Here is a 14,165-nt window from a genome sequence, read left to right as displayed (position 1 = left end):
TCCCCATCTAGGTAAAGCTCCGTGGAAACCTAATCTGGAAAGCTGTAAAAGACTATGCTTTCGGGGTTCTCTTTCCTCATGGCAGCTGCTGCTTCCTCTTTTCTGTTGATTCATCCTCATCACATCAGTGGGTGCTGCATTGACCCTTAAGAACCTTTGCTTTCCTCTTCACTCTGTTATGCTTATATTTCCACAGATTTGTTTTACCAGCCCTTTCTGCTCACCTGACTTCCATCTCTTTATTTCTAAACACGTCCAGTTTACCTCCATCTCTTAACCGAGTAAGATGTTCCATTCATGTCAAATCCAACATGTCCTCAACTGAATTTATCTGCTCACTACCTCAACATGATATAAAATCAAATCCTACATCTTTACTTATCACTGACAGTATCATTTTCCAGTCTCAAAGCCTTGGAGTCAGTTTTAGCTCTTTTCATTCTTTCACCAAGGATATTCAAATCTCTAGCTTTCTTCCTTTGAGAGCTTTCATGATATAATTACCCTTTCCTTTTCATCTCCCTCTAGACTAGATGTGTATCAGTAAAATCCTGGAAAACCGTAAGTGGGCCTAGCATATTAGTCTCTAGGCTTCCTATTGATCTCAAGCCACCCAGCACCAATTTCATCTTCCTCTAACTACCAAACGTGTTAGTAGGTATCAGGTTTTGAAAAACTTGTTTGCTACAAAATAAAAGAACAGATAGCCAACAGTTTCCAAAACTGTCACATGCACGCACTGCACATTAGATTTTCAGTCAAGCACGTCTTCTGACTACCCTAAACACACCATCTACCATACTTCCTAGCTGCTATAAAAGCATTTTTCCCTCAACTATGAATGTCCTTCCTCTTCCAACTGCCCAAATCCTACTTCCTAACTCCTCAGTCCTCACTGATCTCTCAGGCCTCTGACCTCCTACCTCTATTTAGAGAGCACCTTAAATTCTTTTAACTGTTTGACTGGAGCACTTAAGAGGCAGAGACCCCACACTTCAGGTTTCTTTTGTATCTCCATCAACAGCTAGAACATGAGGTTATTTAATAAACACTTGGTCCTTTGGCCATTTAATAAATCATTGTGTGTCTACTAAGCATCAGGCACTATTAACTTAATCTGTGGAATCAAAACAATGACCAAAATTTTCCTTCCCTTTTCTACTTCTCTCTTGCCTCAAGATTCCATTATTTTTTTCCTTCTCCCTTGAGCATCCTAACCTTGCCATTTCTAGTTATCCTATTCCTTTCAGTTGAGCCTTCAACTGAACAGTAACTAAGCTACTTTCATAAATATGATTCTAGAATAAAAAAAAAAATTACTCTTCTCTCCAAATATTCAGAAAAATTAGGAAGGGTGTCCAGCAATATGTTTCTGAAGGCTATGTTACCTGTTGGAGGGCTCTCACAATTGTCCTTATCATTGACATTAATTTTCACATACAATATCCTTATGAACAGACCAAAGCCTTCAATTTCACAAAAAGCACGGGTAGACTTTCTCTACCTAGACTCTGTGTTTGATAAACATATGATTAAACACAGAAAGGAACAATTACAGTCTAGAAGAGACTAAGGAGAAATAATAACCAAATGCAATGTGGGATCCTGAAACAGAAAAAGAACAGTGGAAAAATTGGTAATAATTATAAGGTCTGCACTTTAGTTGATAATATTGTATCAATGTTAATTAATTTCCTGTGCTTGACAATTGTACTCTGATAATGGAAGACGTTTACATTAGGGAAGGAGAGAAGGGATAGGAGAGAACTCTTACTATTTTGGCAAGTTTTCTGTAGGTCTAAAATCAATTCAAATAAAGTTTCTTTTTTTTTTAAGAGGCTGACAATACTTTGCTCCTATTTAGTTCACATGCTGATGTCAAAGACCTTTATAACTACAAGATCAAATACAAATTGTTAGATCAAAGGATATAAAATGTCTTGCAGCTTCCCAAAGTATTTTAGTAACATATACAGAGCATAAAGACTCCTAATTTTCTAAACTATATATAATGGTTACTAGATAAGGATGACCGTGTAATTTACCATCCAAACCAGGACCATTACAGGAGAAATATCTTTGGTCACCTACTGGTAAGTCAAAGTGATCACTGTTGTTAAACACCTCAAATCAGTTTGAGTTTGTACAAACCTGATGCTTTGGCAAGTCGCCAACATCTCCCTCAACCTCAGGAACAAACACCCCTGGGGGAGGAGACCAGAAAGGTAGACCAGAGATCCCCAAAGATTATGTAAAGGGAAAATAAGTCAATACATACTAATACGCTTGTATCTTTTAATTATGATTTTCAGGGGCTCCTGGGTGGCTCAGTCGGTTAAGCGTCTGCCTTCGGCTCAGGTCATGATCCCAGGGTTCTGGGGTCAAGCCCGAATCAGGCTCCTTGCTCAGCAGGGAGCCTGCTTCTCCCTCTCCCGCTGTCTCTCTCCCCACCTGTTCTCTCTCTCTCAAATAAAATCTTTAAAAAAAATAGTAACTACGATTTTCAATAGAAAGTCAAGAATAAAATCAAGGACTTTCCAGAGCAGCATTCAGCTTTCACTGCCTTGCCTAAAATGTACCACATTCAAGTACACCCACCCAATCGCAACACAAAATGTAATAAGCTAAGGTCAAGTACTCTGCTGTCTACTTTTGAAACAGCACTTACTTCAGGAATCTGGACTGGTTCCAAATTCTAATATTTCTAAAAAAGATCAACAATATAATATTGAAATTATCAAATGAATATATTTGCCTCAAAGTCTCAACAATATTAATCAGGTGCATGAGATCATTAAAATTTTACGTAGGTAAAGACCCACTTCCTTCATATATTTAATGAGCTAAGCTAAAGACACGCACGCATACTAACTTATAAAACTTAAAAAGTAGATATAATCTTTAAAAAAATCAGCAACCCCATTCCCACACTGTAATATTTCAAGTCACTGAAGAGACTGTGTGTGTGTGTGTAGAAAATTTTCATCCAAAACCCTGTTTTTATTAGACCTGAAAGGTTATAAAAAGCCTCTTCATTTATGTAGTCTTTCCTGAATAGCAGAAAGAATCCTGTTAGAGGTGAGCCGTATTTCCCAATTTTATTTCTTTATAAAAATGTACACATTAGAATAACCTGAGGTTATAACCTAATAAATAAAAAATAAAATTTATCTTGAAAATTATATAAATGCTCTAGGCAGAACTAATACTCTATGTGAAATACAATAACCCAAGAATTTGTAACTTACAATTTCAATTCTTCACAGCACAGCAAAATAATCAAATGCCTTTATGTTATTTTTCACAAAGCTACCACTGCCTAATAGGAATTTATCTTAATAGAGATAGGCGGGCGCCTGGGTGGCTCAGTTGGTTAAGCTACTGCTTCGGCTCAGGTCATGATCCCGGAGTCCTGGGATCGAGTCCCACATCGGGCTCCCGGCTCAGCAGGGAGGAGCCTGCTTCTCCCTCTGACCCTATCCCCTCTCATGCTGTTTCTCTCTGTCAAATAAATAAATAAATAAAATCTTAAAAAAAAAAAAATAGAGATAGGCAAAATCTCTTTTGAGTAGCTCTCCTATATTTTAGGCATTATACAAAAGGTGAAAATGATCAAAGTTCATTTATTCAATAGGCCGTATTTTATAAATAGCACATCACCCTAAATGTAGTTCTGTGATGATATTCCTATTCTCTTAATCTTTCCTATTCCTTATTTCAACCTACACACCTCAACGAATCTTTTTTTTAAAGATTTTATTTATTTGACAGAGAGCCACCCAGGCGCCCCACCTCAACAAATCTTCAAAAACAGTTTTCATCACGTCAGTTTCCCAATAAATAAAAAAAAAAACAAAAGAAATACAATTGATTTTTGACAAAGTGCTCAGACAATTCAAAGAATATTCCTTTCAACAAATAGTGCCAAGACAACTGGATAGTCACATGCAAAAAAATAAACTTGGAACTCCTACTTCACAGCATACACAAAAATTAACTCAAAAAAAGACCTAAATTTAAGAGCTAAAATTATAAAAAAAAGAAAGGAGTAAATTTCCATGACCCTGGGTTAAGGAGAGCCTTTTTAGACACACTAAGGAAGCACAAGTGACAAAAAAAAAAAACAGATAAATTTGACTTCATCAAAATTAAACATTTTTATGCTTCAAAGGACATTACCAAGAAAATGAGGGGAGCCTGGTGGGCTTAGTCAGTAGAGCATGCAACTCTTGGTCTTGGGGTTGTGAGTTCAAGCCCCAAGTTGGGTGTAGAGTCCTTAAAAATAAAATCTTCAAAAAGAGAGAGAGAGAAAGAGAGAGAGAGACAACATACTGAATGGGAGAAAATATTTGTAGGGGCACCTGGGATGCTCAGTCGGTTAAGCTTCCGACTCTTGATTTGGGCTTGGGTCATGAGGTTGAGCCCCCGTAGGGCATGGCTCCGTGCTCAGCAGGGAGTCTGCTTGAAAATCTCTCTCTTTCCCTCTCCCTCTGCCCCTCCCCGCACCTTGTGCACAAGTGTGCACTCCCTCTCTCTCTCTCTCAAATAAACAGATCTTTTTTTTTTTTTAAGATTTTATTTGAGAGAGCACAAGTGAGAGAGCACAAGCAGGCGGAGCAGCAGAGAGAGAGGGAGGAGACTCCCCGCTGAGCAAGGAGCCCCATGTGGGGCTCCACCTCAAGAACCTGAGATCATGACCTGAGCCGAAAGCAAACAGCCACTTAACTGACTGAGCCACCCAGGTGCCCCTAAATAAATCTTAAAAAAGAAAAAAAATAGGGGCGCCTGGGTGGCTCAGACGGTTAAGCGTCTGCCTTCGGCTCAGGTCGTGGTCCCGGGGTCCTAGGATCGAGCCCCGCATTGGGCTCCCTGCTGACCGGGGAGCCTGCTTCTCCCTCTCCCTGCCGCTCCCCCTGCTTGTACTCTCTATGTCAAATAAAAAAAAAAAAAAAATATATATATATATATATATATTTGTAAATGTTTGTATATAATAAGAGACTTGGATCCAGAATAGATAAAGAACTTACAACTCAATAATAAAAAGACAACCTCATTAAAAACTAGTAGAGGGGAAAAGAAAAAACTGGGTAAAGGATTTGAACAGACATTTCTCCAAAGACAAATGGCCAATAAACACACGAAAAAAATGCTCAATTAGCCATCAAGGAAAAGCAATCAAAACCATAATGAGATACCACTTCACACTCACTAGGATGTCCTATGATTAAAAAAGACAGATGACAAGTGTTGGAACCCTCATACTTTGCTGGTAGGAATGTAAAATGGTGCAGTCACTTTGGAGACAGTTTGGCAGTTTCTCAAAATGTTAAACTTTGGGAGTTACCTTGGGGCACCTGGGTGGCTTGATTTTGGCTCTGGTCATGATCTCAGGATCATGAGATTTGCCCGAAACAGGTTCCACACTTAGCAGGGATTCTGCTTGAGATTCTCTCTCCCTCTGCACCTCCCCCTGCTCTCATGCATATGGGCTCTCTAATAAATAAATCTTAAAAACAAAACAAAACAACAAACATGGAGTTACCTTATAAAACCCAGCAGCTGTACTCCAAGGTATATACCCAAGAGAAATGAAAACCTACATCCACACAGACATTCATAGCATAATTATTCATAATAATCAAAAAGTTGATGAGGCGCCTAGGTGGCTTGGTCAGTTAAGCATCTGCCTTGGGCTCAGGTCATGATCCCAGGGTCCTAGGATCAAGCCCCTTTTGGGCTCCCTGCTCAGCAAGGAGTTTGCTTCTCCCTCTTCCCTTCCCCCTGCTTGTGATCTCTCAAAAATAAATAAATAAAATCTTAAAAAAAAAAAAAAAGGGGGACGCCTGGGTGACTCAGTCGTTAAGCGTCTGCCTTCGGCTCAGGTCACGATCCCAGGGTCCTGGGATCAAGCCCCGCATCGGGCTCCCTGCTCGGCAGGAAGCCTGCTTCTCCCTCTCCCACTCCCCCTGCTTGTGTTCCCTCTCTCGCTGTCTCTTTGTCAAATAAATAAATAAAATCTTTTAAAAAATAAAAATTAAAAAAAATAGCTGAAACAACCCAAACGTCCATCAACTGATGAATAAAGGAAATGTGGTATCTGGAACATTATTCAGCAATTTAAAAAAAAGTACTGAAACATACCACAACATAGATGACCCTTGAAAACATGAAAAGTAAGAGAAACCAATCACAAAAGACTATCTACTGTATTGTTATCATTTATATGAAATGTCCAGAATAGGCAAATCTACAGAGGCAGAAAGCAGATTAGTACTTGCCTCAGGCAGAAAGAACTGGGGGGAAATGGGAAGTCTAATGGGTTTCTTTTATGAGTGATAAAAATGTTCTAAAACTGGGGCACCTGAGTGGCTCAGTCGGTTAAGCAACTGCCTTCGGCTCAGCTCAGGATCCTGATAGAGCCCCGTGGCAGGCTCCCTGCTCAGCAGGGGTCTGCTTCCCCCTCTCCCTCTGCTCCTCCTCCCCGCCCCCCCATCTCTCTCTGTCACTCTCTCTCTCTCTCAAATAAATAAAATCTTTAAAAAAAAGTTCTAAAACTGATTTTGGTGATGGCCACACAACTGTGAATATACTCAAAACCACTGAATGATACACTCTAAATGGGTGGTTTGTTTAGTATCTGAACTATAGCTCAATAAAGCCGTTAAAAAAAAAAAAAATAGTTTCACACAAATGAAGTCTAACCTTCTCTTATATTGATTCAAAGCCCTCTACAATCTGGATCCATTATTTCAAATATTCTACCACAATAATCCTCCACTCCAAGCATACTGATGGGGATCCTCACAACCCAGCACACAGGATGCTTATTTCATGCCCAAACCTTTGTTCATGTTACTCACTCACCACAATCCACTCCCCTCTGCCCATCTAAACCCTGACTGTAGTCTTAAGCTCTTGTTTTAATGTTGTTTTGTTTTTTTTTAAGATTTTTTATTTATTTTTTGACAGAGAGAGACACAGCGAGAAAGGGAACACAAGCAGGGAGAATGGGAGAGGGAGAAGCAGGCTCCCCGCAGAGCAGGGAGCCCGATGCAGGGCTCGATCCCAGGACCCTGGGATCATGACCTGAGCCGAAGGCAGACGCTTAACGACTGAGCCACCCAGGCGCCCCTTAATGTTTTTTAAATTCATATTTCAGTTCAAATTCTGTTTCTTATATGCTATTTTCTAGGGCCTAGTTTCTGCTCTCAGATAGTTAAGTAACAAAGTAAGCAAGACACAGAATTGTATATGTAGTCTCACCCTGGCCCCAGTCCCTGTTCCCTCTACAGAACAGAAACACTCCTGGGGACTCTGCCAGGATGGGGGAGACTGAGACAAATACTGCTGTCCCTCCAAAGGACATTTTTTAGCAATAAAATCGTCATGTATTTAAAAAAAGAAAAAATCCCATATATGTAATGTGACCTTAAATTATGTTACAACAAAAGGACAGAATTTGAGCCCATTTAAAGCCCACAGAAAAAGGTGTCAGAAAGAAATATACCAAAATGTTAACAGTGGTTATCTCTACATACTAAGATTACGGGTGACTTTTTACTTTTCCGTATGTTTTTAATTTCCTGATTTGATGATGTTAGTTTTTATAATCACAAAACAAAATTTTTCATAGTAACATCTGACTATAAATGTTTTTCCTCTTTGGCCTTATACCAACCCTCATCATCAGTATCTATACTTCAAAGGCAACTCAGCCACATTAGATGACTTTGTAAACTGGGTCAATGCTATTCCATCTCAAACAAAATTATGAAACTATTATCAATTCAGTTACACAACAGTGCAAAACAATCTTAGGGCAGCCTTGAACGCTGAATGTGAGTTGTGATGCCATCTATATTAGTCCTAAAACTTAGCTTAAAACTGATTCCCAGACTCTAATTTAATCAACATTTCAACAAATATTTACAGACTTCCTATCTGCGAGGTACTACTCTAGAGGTTGGCAATTCAACAGCAAACAAAACTGACAAAATTCTCTGCCTTTATGGACCTTACATTCTATTGATAGAATTTAGTATCTCATAAGCGGGAACACACATGGGCTTGAAAAAGTACAAAACTACTACTAGTTAATAAAGGTCATAAAAACTGACAAATTTCAAATGTACTTAAAATAGTTAAAACAGTCTCAAATTTCAGCTGAGGTTACAAGAAAGTGAAAAACTCCTTCTGGATGGCAGCAAGCCAAAGAACTAGGAGCCATTTGAGAATTCAGAAGTAGCTTGGGATCTTGCAATATTTCATCGATGTAAATCTCAGCTGCAGTTTATACTCTGCTTGAAGTCAGGCACCTGGCTAAGAATCAGGGAACAGTTACCTATTATATTAGCTCAAATTATTATTCCTAAAGTAAAAATAGATTGTATCTCATCACAAGAGTTTATTCCAGAACTTACTTTCTCTCATACTTCATAATGAACTGTATCATCAACCAGAGCAAGCCAGCATCTGGCTGGCCATGCAACCTTATTTTATGGCCTCGATCCATCCCACGATCTTCCTACCCAAGTCACAGAAGCATTTCAGTCTGTTTGACTACATTTGACCTTAGCCAAAAGTCCGAGAAGCGATTGGTCTGTTCGACTAAATCGAACATTAATAAGCCAAAAACCAGAGGTTTCTTATACAATCAAGTTGCCTTGATCCATGTTAGCATGCTTCTAATATCAATGTCACTGACATTCAAAGAATCCATTAATAGGTCTCTACAAATCCTTCCCGCCTACTTGCAAGAACAAAACCTCACACCATAATCTTCAGAATCATAAGCCACTGTAATTCAAGAGAGTCACATAAACTGGTCTAACTCCTTCATTTTAGAGAAAGGGAAACTGATGCCCAGAGCATTTATGTGATTAATCCAAGATAACACCTCTAAAAAATGGAAAAGCCAAACTCAAATCCAGATTTTTTCTTTTTTTTTTTTTTTTTTTACTACAAATCAGGTACACTTCTCAATACATCAAGCTAAATTTACTTGTATTTCAAGGCTAGTTTCCAAGCCAAAAATCTAGTTATGAGAAGAGCAGGGAGGTATTATGAGATGAGTGGGAAGGAGACCAGGAGACCAGAGCTGAAACGTTATCTTCTCATACTCTAATTCCTGGGATTATGGTGCAGAAGATACTTTGAATCCATGGCAATTGTGTTTTGACTGCCATGTTGTAGACTACCTCCTCTAACTTCTCTGCTCCTGCTAAAAACTTGAAACGTGACTGAAATCCATTTACTCAAGTTCTACGCAGCAGCAACAGCAATGGAATTGGGAAAAGTCAGCTGGCAGGAGAAAGCTCTGTAAACCTCGGGTAATTCTTACTCATCCTTCTAATGTAGTTCAGATGTCAATTTCTTCTAGGAAGCCCTAATTCCTCCTTCCTCCAGGCTAAGCTCTTACAGCAGAGTTATCATCACACTTGCTTCGTGATATTCTGTCACTTACCTGTCGGGACCAAGTTCTTTGAGGATAAAAGCTTTTCTTTTCTTTTTGTTTAAGATTTTATTTATTTCACAGAGAGAAAGAGCACAAGTAAGGGGAGCGGCAGGCAGAGGGAGAGGGAGAAGCAGGCTCCCTGCTGAGCAGAGAGCCCAATGTGGGGCTCGATCCCAGGACCCTGGGATCATGACCTGAGCCAAAGGCAGATGTTTAACCAACTGAGCCACTCAGGTACCTGGAGGGCAAAAGCTTTTCAATCCTACACCAAGCGCTGAGTTTGGCACACAGTACGTGCTCAATAAACGAACAAATCAATTTTAAAACTTGCCACTTACACTGAAGCTCCAATATAAATGGCTAAAACATGGCAATCTTATTATGATTTAAAACATGGTTTTCAGGAGCACCTAGGTGGCTCAGTCAGTTAAGCATCTGCCTTCAGCTCAGGTCAGGATCCCAGGGTCCTCCCTCTCCCTCTGCCCCTCCCCCAAGTTGGGCTCATGCTTTCTCTCTCAAATAAATAAAATCTTAAAAACAAAAAAAACACGGTTTTCAAATGTTTTTTAACAGCAAACCTTTTTGTAAAAATCTTATCAGAAACCCCAATGTGGAAAAGCAACATATCAGTCCTTCGGTGGTTTAATCTCACAGTTTGACAAAAATACCTCACTTTAAGACCTGTAAGCCTAGGACAGGGAGTAGCAGAGCAGAAGCAAGCGCCAATGTGACTCAGGCACCTAAGTAACATTCTTCCTTCCGTATCTTCATCTTGCATCAGTCTCCCCCTCTCCTTCCTAGAAAAGGATCTGCCCTTAAGAGCACACATCCATCTCTGTTGATGGTAGGGCTTAGGAGTAGACAGACTGGGGCTGCTTCATGAGCTTTAGAGTTCTGGTTGCTAGTTACAACAGTATTTTGCTGGAGGCCTTGCTAACTTCTGAACAAGCAGAAACATGCACTGAATTAAATGTGCAGGCCTATTCTATAAGTCTCAATGAGATAAAGATAACCTACATGTCTTATAGTATGTGGCTATGAACGAATTAAAACAAGATACAGTATCACGGCGTTCTAGATGACTCCACAGAGCCTCTTTACTGCATACAGACCTTCCCCTAGCTACCTCCCACTCTTATATGCAGATTTGGTAAGAAGCAACGAGGCATAATAGAAAGGACATTCATGAGCTTTGGAGCCAGTCATACCAGAGTCTGAACTGCGGACCACCACTTACTAGATGGACAACCTTAGGAACATTACTTCTCTGCTCTTCAGTTTCCTCATCTGTAAAACAGAAATAGTACCTACCTCATTAGGATTGTGAAAATTAAGTAAAATCATGCATGTATGGTACCTAGAACAGGAGGCATTCAATAAATGAATACTATTGTTAATATCATGCAGATTTAGCTTTGGTCAAGAGACAAAAAAGAGGAAAACAAATTTTGTTTTGGCTTCAACCTATAAAATTGAAAATCAACAGAGAAAACAAAAAAAAATTTTTTAAAAGAAAGAAAATTAAATACAAAAAACACCCTCAATGGGCATACTTGTTTTTATACCCAAGACAAAATAGCTGAGGACACACGTCATTTTCTGGTTGCCACAGGCCTTTACCAAACTTAGTTCCTTCAAAGAACCCACTGCCCTGATTTTCTTAACCAAATTGGCTGCCCCAAAACAGTAACTAGACTCCCCAGAAGTGTCAGCAGCTCTGAGAGAAATTACACCCTGAAGTCTTTCCATATAAATAGAACACTATGTATTCATAACAGACTGCAAAATTGTTCTAAGTCAGAACTATTCGGGCACCCAAATTCAAACTCATTTATCTTTAATTATCTGAAAGGTAAGCAGTTTCCATCCAAAGGGCTAGGCTTTTAATGGGAGCCCAAGAACCCCCTGAAAATGTAAGCAACAGTTTTCTGCGGAGAGGGTCTATAAGCTTTCATCAAAATGTCAAAGTTGTTTGTTACCCAGAAAAGGTTAAGAATCTCTTTTAAGATGCTCAACAGAGCTTCTGAAAAGTTCATACTGGGAAGCTGAGGAGAGCATATCTCAAGGCAAGTATCTTGAAGTGCCAATTTCATAAACTATTCATACTAGATTATGTTATAAAAATTCTAAGCATATTCCTCCCTCACCAGTAGCACTTTTCACAGCAGGATTTATCGTCTTTCATCCCCCACCATCCCTGCCACCCTCCATCATGTCCCGTTCCTTGCCAGGCCCCATTCCCTGCCTCTTTGCAGTCAAAATCCTCTGCCTAAAGTGGCTTTATGAGCCTGCCATGCAATAATGATGCCCAGAGGCAGGTTCCAGTTTATATTCCAATTCATTATTGCCAACATTCCCCTTCATTTCTGATTTGTCACTTGAACACTAAGTACAAATGAAGGACACTGTCAGGTCAATCTCCTTTCAGTATTTTTATAAACTTAAAATACTATATGAATTTATTAATTAAATTCAAACACAACTGCACTCATATATTTTGAGGAACTGGAGATTTAACCAAGCCATAGAAAAATCAACTCCAGCCTTGCACTCCAGTCTCCAAGCTTCGTGTCTATCAACTTATCACATGATGACCACTTTCATCAAACAAATGCAAATTCCCACACTCCCTCAGGGTAGAAAAGCAGAATTGCTCTGTTTCAATCCATTTTAACCAATTCCCCATTACCACTGGTAACATTTCATCATTAGTACATTCTAATGAAATCTGTAACCTATACCTCATTTACTATACAAACTTTTAGATTTTACTAATTGAAACCTTTCAGTGAGTAAAGCAGTAAGATAACAGAATTGTGAAATACATCAAGAATTTTAATTTCTTCTATGACATGAGACAAAGGAAAAACTTAAAGCCACATAAAAACCAACTATCCCATATGACTACAAATGATGTAAGAAATCATCTCCACTGGAAATTACACCTTAAATTTATGCCCTTTAACAACTGTTGCAGTACTAATAACTACTTCTGTGTTGCAACCAACTCAGAGCTTTTATAAATCCTTCCTTTGTGAAATGCATTAAGAAAAAGCACACTTGAAACACTTAAGTCACAACTCACAACTCTTTGTGTCCAAATAAAGCCACCAAATTCACCAAGCACTGGTCCTCATTTATCACTTTGTACATCAAGAACACACACTATGGGCTTCCTTTCAATACTTAATTGCCAAAATAGCTCCAAAATACAGGTAATGAAAAATCTACTTGGTGGCACAGTACATAAACTTATAGCCCTAACCCAGTATGGGCAATCAAGACCAAAAAAAAAAAAAAGACAAATGAGAAAAGAATTCAAACTCACAAAGCATTAAGTGAAGATATGTTTAAGAGATCCAGCACTGAACTCCACCTTTAAGTAGGCAAATCGGCCGACCCTTTCCCCCCAAAAGTAAAGCAACTAGGGATACTGATCAAAACCAACCAGATTTTCCATGAGCAACACTAAGGTATCACTAAGCATTCTCATCTGTGAAAAATTCTTAATTGAACAGAATCATGCAGAATAAAAACATTATGAAATCAGTACACACATCACACTGGAATGGAATTCATCTTTACTCTGCGACACACCGCCTGGATTGAATAACAATATTTAAAGAACAGAGAAAATGACACTTGACAGAAACCAAAAGATGACCCGAAATGACTCTAGAAGGGAGATATCTTTCCCTTCTCAAAGTAATCGATACAGACAGGAATCAAACTACAGACTGTGAAATCATCCGTGGACTTCATGGCAGTTATTTGCTCAAACACCCTACTCTGTCTGGAAGTCAAACACAAAATGACACAAATACAAAAACACTACACATCTAACATCCAATGGTTATTTATTGATTTACACAAATACAACGGATGGGGGGAGGGAAAGGTGCATGATGAAATGTTATTCTCAGGTAGGTAATACCTTTCTAAATCTCCGTGGAATTCATGAATTCAACGTTTTACCTTCACCGGCTAGTTTCTGACTAAAATACCTGGTCATCAAGTCTTTTCAATCAAAGCTGTCCAAAAAATTCTACAATCGAGCAAACAACATGAAATTAGATACATTCAATACTAGACGTTCCTCCAGAAGCCCTGATCTCCTCTAGACATCAGGCCTACGAAGAGGAAATTAAAGCCTTTAAAAATATCCATCATAACACAAGCCTTCCCAGAAGCGAGACTTTTGGGGGTGATGGGTAATGTCAGTTAACTTCCTCTTCCTTTAAAAAGGTCAAAGACAGGGAAGCGTCCGGTGTAACATTTCCTCCTCAGATCGCGTTCCACCACAAGCAACCTAACTCCCCCCATCGCTAAACATTAGCCACAGGGGGTGCTTTCTGTACATTTTCACCATAGATTTAAAATCCGACTTACCTCAGACACGAACTGAGCTTAGTTTCAAACAGGAAATTTACCATTAAAGTTTATTATGTACTAATAATAACAATTAGGGAAGCCCACCAGGCCCTGCTGCAGGGGGAGGAGAGGAGGAGGAGGAGGAGGGTGTAGTCCTCACAACAATCAGAAAAGCCTTCCCTGCAGGGCTGGTCCCAGGCACCAGCAAATTCGGCCTAATAAAGGGGGGCGGGGGGGGCGGGGGGAGGCGAAGAGGAGGGGAAGGGTCCCCCAGCTCTAAAAGGGAAGGGCTGCAGAGGCCAGGCCGAGCGGAGCTAGTTTTCACACTACTGCAGAG

The 14,165-nt window shown here is 39.5% G+C and overlaps 1 protein-coding gene across 3 annotated transcripts in view; it reads right to left on the bottom strand.

The window, feature by feature from the left end:
- Window positions 1-14,165, bottom strand: part of EIF4G3 (eukaryotic translation initiation factor 4 gamma 3) — a 332,624-nt gene that overhangs the window by 318,121 nt on the left and 338 nt on the right. The gene's annotated exons all lie outside the window — the stretch shown is intronic.

This window comes from Halichoerus grypus, chromosome 5, assembly GCF_964656455.1.
Source record: "Halichoerus grypus chromosome 5, mHalGry1.hap1.1, whole genome shotgun sequence".
NCBI lineage: Eukaryota > Metazoa > Chordata > Mammalia > Carnivora > Phocidae > Halichoerus > Halichoerus grypus.
Note: the sequence above shows the minus strand (reverse complement) of the source record. Positions and strands in the feature narration are given on the sequence as shown.